The sequence below is a fragment of the Nicotiana attenuata genome, unplaced genomic scaffold, assembly GCF_001879085.1.
Source record: "Nicotiana attenuata strain UT unplaced genomic scaffold, NIATTr2, whole genome shotgun sequence".
Classification (NCBI taxonomy): domain Eukaryota; kingdom Viridiplantae; phylum Streptophyta; class Magnoliopsida; order Solanales; family Solanaceae; genus Nicotiana; species Nicotiana attenuata.
In genome coordinates, this window is record NW_017670852.1 from 65,679 (window position 1) to 79,816 (window position 14,138).

The following is a 14,138-nucleotide window of genomic DNA, read 5'->3' on the forward strand; positions in this document are numbered from 1 at the left end:
TATATATATATATATATATAGCCGCCATGAACATTTACTGAAATACAAACTATACATGACTTGTCTATCAGTAGATGTTCATGGCGGCCTTGTTAGCTTGCACAATTATTTTATATATATATATATATATATATATATATATATATATATAGATAGATAGATAGAGAGAGAGAGAGAGAGAGAGAGAGAGAGCTTTTGGGTATGTTTACCCCTCAGATGAGAGGGACGATATTTTCAGATGATTCAGAATATGGCCTCATCGACCTAAGTTGAGGGTTACCCCTCTAGAGTTACAGTTACAGTGTTGTATGCTCGGGCCGAGTAGGGCACCGGATGCTGGCCATGCCGCTTCAGATTTCGGGCATGACAATTTGTTATTATAAATTATTACAGGCCAAATAAATAATACAAACAGAATAAACAATCATAAGCCCAATAGGATGGCTACAAGCCCAACATAAAGTAACCCTCTGATTTTCTGGGCCTTCAGAAATCTTACTCTCTGGACCACAGCAGACCCAAATCTCAAGCTCACAAGGACAACTAGAATGCACCTGAATCGAGTGCTCAACAATACATGGCCCATCAAACCAGGCCCAAACGTGAAGAATATTGTCTTGCTTGTCCAGTAACCAACAACAAATTGCACAAATAACAACCTATGCGAACTAATTACTCAAATAACTTCACAAACAGACATACACACAGGGGAACACTTAGGTGTTATAGCTAATGAAGAAACTAGATTTCTTAAACATGACATCCCAGAAGTAAGGAAGCACATGAATAGGAATAGAACAAAACTCTGCAATTTCAACAGATAGAGGTTTAAAAACAAACATGGTACAGAACTGATTCAATGGGAGTTCATACATAGAATATTCAACAGGAGGGTCTAAGGTAATTAATACTTGAAACTAGTTCTACAAAACAAGCTTTTAGACACAGTTCCATAGGGTGATAGAATAACTAGCAAGTACTCAAAAATTCCAAAGAAAAACAGAGATTCTGCAGGTTGATCATGTATGGCAGGTTCAATTATGCATCCAGGATTACCAAAAGGCATTAGACTCAAGTAAATTTTTACACTAGCATAATAGGATGATACCGGAATTATATAGAACAAACTATGCTGGGGTTCACATAAATCATGCTTGGTCTTAAAGCTTAAACAGTAATGGCATGCAAGAACTCGTACGATCATGGATTAATTTTAAAGAAAGTTATAATCTTGTATATGAAACATAGGGAAGGCATGATCACAACTAATTGACACTCAAAAAAAAAAAAAAAACAGGCAGGCTAGTGGGTATAGAACAAATTGACAAACACATTCGAATTCTAGGCAGACATCAATCATCTCAAGAAAGGTTTAAGAAATCTAAGGTGATACAGGGACGCAGGGCAGATGAAACTATGCAAAATTCAAAGTTAATATGAGTCAAGTAGCACTTAAGAAGGCCAGAATCCTTCAAGTCCAATACACATAATGAGAGTACACTACATATATTGAAGCTTATCAAGTTCAAATACCGGATAACATGGAACTGTAGAACATCATTAAGACAATAGAATTGCAGTAAAGCATACACCAACATAGTACCAGAGATTCATAAATAGCAAGGAAAACTGAATCACGCTTACTCACGAAAGTTCAAACAATATTGGTACACATAACACACATGTCATAGAAAGGAAATAGTTAAAATTGTAGGAGTCAGGGAAACTAACCATTAGCAAATATAAACGAGCAAAAGAGTGAGAAACTTAGATTATCAGTAGTGATTGAGTAGCGGAAATTGAAAGAAGATAGTGAAACCCCAAATCTCCAGTGCTTCAGAGTTCACAAGAGCCTCGAGAATGGCTCCGAGAAGTGCTTGCACCGGAGGAAGTCGCTTAAGGGTATTATGGCCTTGGCTTTTAGCCGGCCTAGAATTCAAAAATTTTAGAAAATATTCGAGTGTAACAGAGTAAATGAGTGATTGAAAGAGGAGAACAGTGAGAATAATAGCAGTAATTAGGTTCGTCTAAAGGGAAAATCGGGGAGGGGCTATACAATGGTAGAAATTGAACAAACAATCATGGAAAACAATTAATCAAACATAAATAAGGAAAGAAAATATCACAAGCAATCAATAATAGAACCTGTAAATGAAAAAATTGAAATTTCAAACCCTAGTTGAGTCCAATGGCCATGAATCTGGTCGAAAAGGTAAGATCGACGGCTAGGTATATAGATGAAACATCGGCCAGATCTTCACAAAATTAGAGCCAAATCAGGCCTGTCTGGAAAGGTAGCATTTATCAAAGTTAGGTAAATACTAAGTAACACCATGAACGCGTGAGTAGTAGCAGAATAAGGCAAGAGAATAAAGAAGGGATTCCATATTGGGGCCGGATTTGAAGAGGATTTAGAGATACGACGGCTAGGGTTTGTAAAAAAGAAGAGAGGAATAGAGAGAGTAGAGGTGACTGAAGTGGGGAAATGGGATTAGGGTTTGGGTAGGGATATAAGGAAAGGTAGGGATTTATTATGGGCTGTTGATCATTTGAGATCAACGGCCAGGATCAAAGGGAAGCGGGGCGGGTTGTTTGAAGTGGGTTGCGATCGAGTTCATTAAAAGGGTTGTCTGGTTTGGGCTTGGAGTTATTGAGCTAGGTTTTGGGTCCAAAATTAACTCAAAATTAAATTGGGCCAACGTCTTAAATACACGAAAATTATTGAAAAATAATTATAAAAAGTAATTAACAAATAATAAAATATTACTTATGTAGTAAGATGCTTGTAAATGATAATTTAACATTATAAAAAAATATAAAATACTGTTTTGGCATAGATAATATAATACATTTAATTATGTATAGAATATAGGCTATTTTTGCAAAAATTATGTAAATAGCTCAAAAATACAAATGTAATTATATGAAAATGAAGTAAAATATTATGAAACATATAATATGGATGCAAATAATAAATTCTTATGATTAAGTCATCACAAAATAATTTAAAGGGGTAATTACTACATATTCAAGTAATTTAAATGCAAGAAAATCAATTTTAATGCTTTAAAAAGTTATGGAAAATTATAGAAAATACTTGTATGACCTCTGTAAATTAGTTAATAATGCAAAAATGATATTTTGAAAGTATACACGACGTTTATAAAAATATGAGGGCGAAACTGGGCATTAACAAGTACAGTTAAAACCGAAGCGAAGGCAACCACAAGTAATAACAGAAGTCCAAAAAGACATAAATACATAAGACACTAAGTGGTTCGCTAAAGCTACTATAACAAAATAAAGACAATGATCGACTACCTAACCCTCTACCCTAATTCTCAACCTCCAAAACCTTCCTATCCATGGTCATGTCCTCAGTAAGCTGGAGCAACGCTATATCTTCCTAATCACCTCTCCCCAATACTTCTTCGGCCTGCATCCACCCCTCTGTTTGCCTTCCAAGACCAACCTCTCACACCTCCTTATTGGTGCATCTGTGCCTCTACGCTTCACATGTTCGAACCATCTTAGTCTTGCCTCCCGCATCTTTTCCTCCACAGAAGTCACGCCCACCTTGTACCGGATAACTTGATTTCTAATCCTGTCTAGCCTGGTATGCCCACACATCCATCTTAGCATTCTCATCTCAGCCATCTTCATCTTCTGGACATGAGAGTTCTTGGCTGGCCAGCACTCCACCCCATACAACATAGTCGATCTGACCACTGCTCTATAGAACTTCCCATTAAGTCTTGGTGGCACACTCTTATCACACAAGACACCGGAAGCGAGCCTCTATTTCATCCATCTTGCCCAATGTGATGTGTGACATCCTCGTCAATCTCCCCATTCCCTTGAATAACGGAACCAAGATACTTGAAACTCTCTCTCTTAGGAATAACTTGTGAATCTAGCCTCACATCTTCGTCCACCACCGGAGTCGTACCACTAAACTTGCACTCTAAGTACTCCGTTTTGGTCCTGCTCAACTTGAAACCTTTAGGCTCTAGGATCTGCCTCTAAACCACTCAACTCCGGTTAACACCGCTGCGCATCTTGTCAATAAACACAATGTCATCTACAAATAACATGCACCATGACACTTCCCCTGAATGTGGCGCATCAGTGCATCGATTGCCAGTGAAAATAGGAAAGGGCTGACCCTTAGTGCAATCCCATCATAATTGGGAAGTGTTCTGAGTCCCCTCCCACTGTCTTTACGATTGACGACTGTCTTTTCGAAAATAGATCTGTAAGATAGTGAATGTAAACAATTTCTCAACTTTTAATAGACATGACTTTTTTATCAACAAAAGATGTCAATGAAAGGAAAAGTAGACCCCTTCCGCGACAGAGTAGGTCGACTTCTCCCTCCCCCCTCCAATGCTCTGGTTAGATCGAAGAATATTAATTGATTTCCAGCTAACCACTATTTGCTCTCCTTCAATTAACCTTTTGTAAATATGTAATAGCACAATGGGTCTTTTTGAGTTGTATGACATTGCTTCCTTATTTGAGACTTTTCGTAGGTTCATTTGATGATTTATGACTTGCGAGTATGGTTGGAGTTAAGTTTGTGCGGTTGGGAAATGATTTGGAACACCTGGTTCATAACTGTCACAACCCCAAAATCTCACCTTAGGTAGTCGTGGTTAGTCTAACAAACATTGAGAATTTAGCAGAAATAACGACTAAAGTATTAAATTAAACTGATAAATCTCATAATGACTCCAAAACAGAATACAACCACATAATCCGCATAACCGATGGAACTGAGTCATAAGCTCTACTAATATATGCTAAGAATCTCCAATACAATACTGTTTTGATGTGAAGATAAATAGTAGAAAAGACAGTAGTAGAATGTGACTCTGAGGCTTGCGAGCGTCAAGCAAGTATAACTTGAAGTCTCCGAAATATCTAGGTCAACTCACTGGCATCTGGCACGAGCAAAAGTACCTGGATCTGCACAAAAATGTGAAGAAGCGTAGAATGAGTACACCACAATAGTACCTAGTAAGTATCAAGCCTAACGTCGATAGAATAATGATGAGGCCAGGTCATGACACCTGCTAGACATAGAAACCTGGACATAATATTAATATAAATCTAATAACGAAAAGCAAAGAAATAATGACATTAAAGCATTACAATGATATAAGATTAACAACGGAAATTAAGGCAATAAAGGACAACGAAGAGTGAATATACAATAAGAACGATAAGAGATCAAGTATCGTAAAAATACAAGTAAAACGAATGAAGCAGAGATAATAAGCGTTCAAATCAACAAGCCTTTTCAATATAATATGTACAACAAGAATCCGAACCGAGGTCCCACACCTCATATTCACATTTCACAAGTACCAATCACAATCTTCCTTATATCGTCACGTGAGCCTTGCATTTATTTTAAAAATATTTTTTTCTCGAAATAGCTACATGCACTTTAGCACCTTATCTCAGCGCACGGCTTCAAGTAATTCCCTTACTAGCAACACGCATATAAATCCCACCTTATCTCGCCACATGCACATCAATATCACAACAAGATAATCAACTCGCACCACACGCGCCCATATGCCAATACACTGCCAAAAATCAACAATACCGATGTCACCACAACACATAGCCACAACTCAACCACAATGTGTACAATAATCTCAATGACAACAAAATGAATGGAAAATAAGTCAACAAGAAAAGGTATTTTAATAACCAACAATTTCAACCACAAACGTGTTAATGGCTCTCAAACAACTACAACTTCAATAACTCAACAATGAAGGCATTTCCATGAAATGGCTACTTCAACTTATAATGCATAACATAAGCTTAACAATGAAAGAGATGACATGAAATAGTAACTACGATTAAATGAATGAGAATAACTCAATAATGGAGAGAATATCGTGTAACAACAACTACTTATAAATGCATATAAGATTAACCTCGACAATGGAAGCTAGAACATGTAATAACAAATTCAATTAAAACATGTAAAAATAAACTTGACAATGAAATATAGAACAAATAATAACAACTTCAATTAAATGCTTTTAAGTAACCTAAGAGTCTAAACTGGTCAAATACCAAACATAAGCCCATATACACACTTGTCATCTCATGTACATATATTTCACATAATTCAAATAGTATAATCAACCTAAATCCTAAGGGGTAGTTTCCCCAACACAAAGTTAGGTAAGATATATACCTCAACAAGTCTAAATCAACACTCAAAAATAGATTTTTTCCCTTAAAATTATCCTCCACATGACTCAAATATTACCAAAAATGACTTAATATCATCAAACAATGCAAGAGAAATCATTTACCATTAATAAAGCTATGATCTTTATACAATTCCCAAAAAATCAATAAAAGTCAACCCCGGGCCCGCCCGGTATAGCCCGAATCCAAGGGTAGATCTTGACTACCCATAATCCCATTAGTCCATATATGTGATTTATTTTTAAATCCGGGTTCAATTTGACTCTCAAATCCCAAATTTTTATTTTTCAAAACATAGACAAAATTTCCCAAAATTTCTCTTTGATTCTCCTGAATTTGATGTAAAATCTCATATATAATCATGTAATATAATTCGAAATTGATCAAAAATTACATAGCCAATAGTTGTATGTGAAAATCCTCTCTCCAAATCGCTTCCAACTGAGTCTAGGATTCCAAAATATGAAAAATGAGACTAAATCCTGTTTTTCCAGCCCCTTTGTAGAAGTCGCAATTGCGACCCTAGGTTTGCAATTGCGAACCCTCACAAAGCGGAAAAGGACCCGCAATTGTGACACCTGACAACCTGGAGGAATGTCGCAAATGCGACACTGGCTTTGCATTTTTAAAGTTCGTTCCTCTCGCAAATGTGACCAGTTGATCGCAAATGCAAACCTACCCATCCCAATCCTAACTTCACAATTGTGAGTAGCAATCGCAAATGCGATATCCACCCCTTCCTGTCCTATTCGCAATTGCGATGCTGGTGCTTGCAACTGCGATACCTGAGGCACCAGCACACCATCAACCTGGAAATGACTTCAAAATAATCCGAAACACGTTCAAATCTCACCCGAGCCCTCGGGGATCCAAATCAAATATCCACACAAGTCTAAAAACCTCAGACAAAATTGATCGCGCTATCAAATACCAAAATAACATATAGAACTAGGAACCTGACATCAAAATGCATGAAATTCAAAATAAAAACTCAAGAACCTATAGAGTCACAACCAAGCGTTCGTATCCTATCAAACCAACCCCGAAAGACACCAAATTTTGTAGACATATTGCAAATAGAAAAACGGACCTATTCAATGTCCTTAAACCAAATTCCGAACAGATATCCATAAAGTCAACCTACTGTCAAACTTAAGGAAACTTCTACACCTCAAATTGCCAACTTTCGGCCAAACAAGTCAAATCAACCTATGGAGTGTCGAATTAAATTTCGGGCATATGCTGTGAGGCCCCGTAAAATTTTTGGCTCAAAACTTAGTATCTTGTGGTGTCAACTCCGAATATATGTTAGGAATGCGTCCTTGGTATTGATCTAAGTTTAAAAAAAATCAAAAGAATCAATTTCCCAGAAAAATACCATTATGCGGTTAAAAATGCGGTCGCAGATCTGGTATACGGACCGCATTCCTATCGCATAGTGAAGCTGTGGTTTGGTTAAACTTAAGGTCAAGATGCGGTCCAAGATGCGACCGCATAATTGATATGCGGGTCGCACTTATACCGCAGAGTGGAACAGAAGAGCTGTCAAAATTAATGTTGAAAATGCAGTCTATTATGCGATCGCATAGCCAATATGCGGACCGCATAATCGTCGCATAAGTTCCTCAGGGATTTGTGAAGGTCAGTTCTGCGGTGCACAATGCGACCGCATAACAGGAATGCGGACCGCATTCCTGTCGCAGACCCAAACAGATTCACCAGAGTTTTGGGGGCAATTCTGCGGTCCAATCTGCGGACCGCATTTCTGTTTTGTGATCGCAAAATGCGACCGCAGATCTTGCTCGGGCTTCTATTTTCTAAATTTTATACCCGACCCCCTTTTTAATAAAACACCCCCAGCCCCTCATTTTTAACGATCTTCTGCACAAAATAAGAGAGAGGAAGAGAGGGTCTTGAGAGAGAAAGTCATCTTCTCCAAAATTTGATTCTTCAAAACCATCCGGGCCGGGGAATTTCAAGCTTATCTTCATCCCCCTTTTTCTTGCAGGTAACATCCCTGACCCTTTTCACTAAATTTCTGGTTTAAACTAGGGGGGGGGGGGGAGTCTCATGCATTGGTTTTTGAAAATAGTGGTTGAACTCATACATGCACGTCATTCTATAACCTAAAACCTAGTGAGAGTAATTGGGTAAGAGTAAAAGATGGTACAAAGATGGGTTGCTAACCTAAATAAGTTGAGTAGAAATTGTGAACTTCTTTTCTAAGTCATACACGTTAACTTGTGCACTAGATTGACGTTGCTAGACCATTTGGTGAATTGGAAATAGAAGTTAAAAGGGAATTCGGCTCCAGGTATGTATGGCTAACTTTGAACTCGTAAAATCGCTTTGTTTGGGTGTTTGAGTGCTTGGTATGTGATTTCTACGTGATTTGTTTGTGAAATTCCTGTGATTGGTATGGTTGAGTGATTGTGGTTGTGCCTTCGCCTATTGATGCAATTAATCAGAAATAAACCAAATTTGCGATTGTGAATGTGCTATGTGGTAAGAACTGTGAAACAAGTAATGGAAGGAAATGGGAATTGGTGTGCTTGGAATAACCGTGGTAGTAACATATGTGGTTTGTCGTGGGAAATTATCGTCGTGACCTATCAATGCATATGAGTAGTGGAATACATGGAAATGGTATTGATGGCTATGGAAGTTCATGTAAATTGTTGTTGTTGTTCCTTGAGTGTCATTGTTGTTGTTTCTTGAGGATTGTTGTTGTTATTCTTTGTGAATTGTTGTTGTTGTTGTGTTGTTGTGAATTGTGATTGTTCGGTGGGATCGGGTTGCGCGCCGCAACACAAAAAAATAAGGTGTGGGTTGTGGTGATAAGGGTGGCCGAGGTAATAAGGTTGGAAAGCGATCGAAATCGCTATTGAAATGAACTATGAACAAATTGTGAAATTATTGATGTGGAAATGTAGAAGGGGAATCAGGAGAGATTGTAAACTTGTTGGTTTGATTGCTCTTTCTTTGTGGATTTGATTGTTGTTTCCATTACAATTACATGCTTGTTTGTGAAGGAGAGATTGTTTACCTGTTGGCTTAATTGTTCCCTCCATGTGGATTTGATTGTCGCTCTTATTACTGCTACTTACTTGCTTATGGTTCGAGTTTACTTGGAGCAAAGTTTGTTCATACATACCAGTACAATTCAAATATACTGACGTCTCTTTTGCCGGGGGGGCTACATTCGTGTTATGATTGTAGGTGGATCCGTAGCAGGTACTCCAGTCCACCGATCGTAGCTCCCCTTCGTCCTCCATCAGCTTTTTGGTGAGCCCCTTTCCTCTCGAGGCCCTGCGTGGCTCAGGCCGCTTGTTTTCGGAGTTTTATTTTTGATTTGTGTAAGGTATAGCCGGAGCCTTGTTACCGGCAAATACTATATTATCCTGTTGTACTATTAGAGGCTCCGTAGACAATAGATGTGGGTTAGAAACTTGTGTAAATCCGTGTTTTCATACGTTGGTAACGAGTTGGTGATTTCACTACTATTATGTAAGTATGTATGTGTTTTGTAAATTAAAAAGTGTTCTTAATTAATTATTTGGCAAATCCTTGGAATAATTGAGTAAGGAAAACGTGGGGTAACATGTGGGTTAGGAAAGGCATCCAGGTTCGCTTGGCTGGGGCTACCCGGTCGGGCGCCGGTCATGTCCCTCGAATTTGGGGCGTGACATATGCCCAAGTCTAAAATCATGATGTGAACCTATCAGAGCCATCAAAATACCATTCCGGAATCGTTTTCACAAAAGTCAAACCTCGATCGATATTTCCAACTTAAACTTCTAAACTAAGAACCAAAGGGTCCAAATCATTCTAATACTTCTTCAAAACGAAACTAACCATATCTGCAAGTCATAAAACTACAAATACACATACGAAAAGCTTCAAAAAGGGAAACATGGATGAATTACACAAAGCAGCTGGTCAGGTCGTTACAATAACTAGAGGCTTAAAGTTAGGAGAGTTGACCAAAGTCAACATGTTGGGTAAACGGACTCAAAATCAATATTTAAGGATTCCACTAGATTCGTATGATAATTTTGGACTTGTATGTATGGTTGAATCAAGTTTCAGATGGCTCAGGGTTGATTCAGTGCTTTAAGATGAAAGTTGACAATTTGAAGAATTGTGTTATTGTGTTTCGATTCATGTTTTGAGACTTTGGATAAGTTCATATAGTTTATTTGTACTTTATGGTTTGGAGGTGACCCGAAGGGTTCAGTGAGTTTCGCTGGAGTGAATTTTGGAAGAACTGAAAGTGCTAAAACATGATTTTCCTGCACTTGATCTGATTCCATAACAATATTTCCCTAATAGGTAAGAAATTTGGGGATGAGGTTCAAACGAAAGTTGTAACTCTTTTAATCTAGTTTTCAGAAATTCAACCCGTTTGTTATTCCACAATCTGCGCACAAATTTATGATCACTTTCTTAAAGGGTGGCAGTGTAGTTTTAGATAGTAGAGTGTTGTAGATTGCAGCACCACCGCAATATGGGGGGCGACGGCTAGGGCATCACGGTAGTGAAGTTTTACTACCATATATTTTTGCATGATATAAATAGAGCCCATTTTATGGTTTTCATTTGAGGAGTTTTAATCTATTTCTTCATCAACCATGTCGGGGTAAATATTTCTAAAAGGTTCTATAATTTATTTTAGCATGGAATCAAGGAGTTAGAAGAAATCAAGTGAGAAAGGGAACAAAACTTAAAGATGGAGAAATGTTGATTTAAACATTCTAATAACGTTAAAATGGGATTTTGATTATAAATTTGGGTTCATTGACTCATGAATAGTCGGGATCCGATTTTAATTTTGCATTTTGATGAAGTGGGCTGGAGTTACTTTTGTTGACTTTTTCTATATTCATTAGATTGGAGCTTTATGGATTGTGATTGATTCCTAAGATACTATTTGACTTCCTTAAGTGTTGTTTTGCTATAGTTGGGACATTTGGAGGCTAATAACAAACAAAAGTGTTTGCTGGAGAGTTGAAGTTATTCCAAAAAGAGGTAAGTATCTTTTTTAACTCGACTTGAAGAAACTTTCCTATAATGGACTTATATCCTAAATGCTATATGTTTGGGGGTGACATATATGCAAGGTGAAGAGCGTGTATCCGGGAACTAAGGTTACACCATGTTTAGGATAGCTTTTAAGCTTCTTTATGCCTTGTTTTGATACATGATCTACTTGTGATATATTTTAAATTATTTGTGTGTCTACTTGAGCTTTCTTATTTATGCTAGAGATATGTCTAGGTTTTTGATTCTTTTTTTTGGACATGATGGGCTATTTTGTATGTCATATTACATGTGGCCTTAGTCATACTTGTGTACATGCATATATCTCTGCATGTTTATCTCTCCATATGCATCATACTTATTTATCTATTGTACATACGCATATACCCCTACATATGATTCTCTAATATGGACTGAGATGTTGCCACAATAAGTTATCCATGCGGTTGGTATAATTATGATACATGAGTTGTCCGTGGGAGTCGAGATGGTTATGGAATTTGAAGTGGTTTGTGCGAATTATGTTATGGAATGTGAGTTACCCGTGCAGATTGTGTTATGCACGTTGAGCTGTCCCTACGGCGCGTGGATTTAGATCTATCCCACCATAGTCACGTGATTAACCATTTTACATTTAACCGTGTATTCGTAGTTTGACACTGGGAGTGTCAAAGCACAAAGAGTGTTGGTTATATAAAGTTTTAATCTGAATCATGCATTGATATTTTAGACTAATGTAGGAGCATTTTATATACATCATTTCGGAATTGATGTGAAATTGAGTCCTTATCATACATAGAAACGCTATGTATATGCAGAAATATTTGAGTAAATGCTACTTGGTGAATATCTCCTTTGTATGCAAAGTTGGTGCATTTGTATACTCAAAAATGTGAAAAATGGGTTAATCCCGAAATTTTAGACTTAAAGTATATCTAGAGCCAAATGCTCTTCGCAATCGCAAAACTACTACGTGAAGCACTGCCAGAATTACCCATATGAAATTGAGATAGTACCCATGTGATCATGCATCACAATCCAACCTCGGCCAATCCTTCTATTCGATCGCACTCTAAGCCACGCAATTGCTATTCCTCTCATGCCAAAGCTACGAAATCGGGAAATGAAGCCATGGGACTGTGAAGGCCGAAAGCCTCAACCCCATCTCTCTCTTCTACGTGATCGCATCTCAAACTACGCGATCACGATGATTAAAATACCCCCCACCCCAAAACCTCCTATGCGACCACGAGACAAGCTCTACGATTGTGAAGCACACTAGACACCAACAAAAATCAACAATCTCAACCATGCTCCGGGTGGTTCTAAACTCTCATGAGCCCCTCGGGACCCTATTCAAACATTATAACAAGTCCACAAACACTAACTGTACCTATCCAAGGCCTTAAAACATAAACATAATCGTCATATTTAAAAATCAAAGGCCAAACCACATGTTGAACTCTCGTAAGTTCATAAGCTCCTAAACTTCTAACTAAATGTCCGATCACACCTCAGCACCTCGGGTCTCAAACAAACTTTGCATAAAAGTTCCAGTCAACTACATTAACCTATCCACAATTGCAAATGCCAATCAGAGTTCGAAAACATCAAAGTCAACTTTTGGGCAATCTTATGAACTTGAAAATCATTCAAAATTCCAAATTTCGACAAATAGTGCTGAAATCTCCTAGGAATATCTTAAACTAAATTCTAACACACGTTCAAGTCCAAAATCATCATACAGATCTATTGAAACCTTCAAATACCTATTTTGATGTCATTTATACAAAATTCAAACCTTGGTCACCTCATACAAGTTAAGGCTTCTAAAATATAGTTAAGTGTTCCAACACACTCCCAAACCTCCCCAGAACCAAATCAACCGTCCCAATAGATCATTAAACATAAACTATAGGAAGCGTCAAATAGGAAAGCAGAATTCTAGAAATCAAGACGATTGGTCGAATCGTTACATTAAATCAGGTACTTCACGGGAAGTAACTTTAAGGCCTCGTAAATCTTCGCGAAGGATTTAAGGTACCAAGATCAAGCTAATATGTTCGAAAGGTTGTTGGAAACTCGTCGTGATACGGATTTGTGAAATGTGCAATGTATCGTGAAGTGGGTAGAAAAATTGGCAAGATAGGGTGATTCTGCGGTCAGTTATGTGGATCGCGAGTTGATTTTGCGGACTGCAAAATCATCATGGAGTGAGGCAAGAGAAACTTAATTTTGAGGGTTATTCGCGATGGGTTATGTAGAACGCATAGCATTTTTGTGGACCGCTCATCCGTTGCAGAGTAGGTAGGGGAAATCTTGAAGGAGATTTTGCAGTCGATGTGCGAACTGCAGAACCATTTCGTGGACTGCAGATTCGCCGCATACCTGTCCAGTTTCAACTCAAATTTTGAGCACCATTCTACGATATATTTTGCAGACCACATAGCTATTTCGCGGTCAAATCTGTGATCGTACACCCGACTTGGAGGGTTATTTTTGGGAAGATTTTACCCGACTCTATTCTTAATAAAAGGCCTTAGGATCAATTTTGGGAGAGATTTTTTCTATTGTGAGTGGGAGAAACACTCTAGAGAGAAAAAGGGAGAGCTCCAAAAACTCCCCACTTCAATTCATGCCATTTCTTGAAGATTGGAGGAAGAAAACTCACAAGGTCCTCAACTAATCGGGTAAGCCTTCATCCCTAGCTCACATGTAAAGTTCTGTAATGAGTTTGTAAATATGATTTTCTATCTTGGGGCTTATGGGTGGTGATTGGAAGCAATAAGACCTCAATCTTGTAATTGAAAGTTTTGTGAAGAATAGGGAAAGGAGGGTGTGTGATGGTAGTGTTTGTTGGG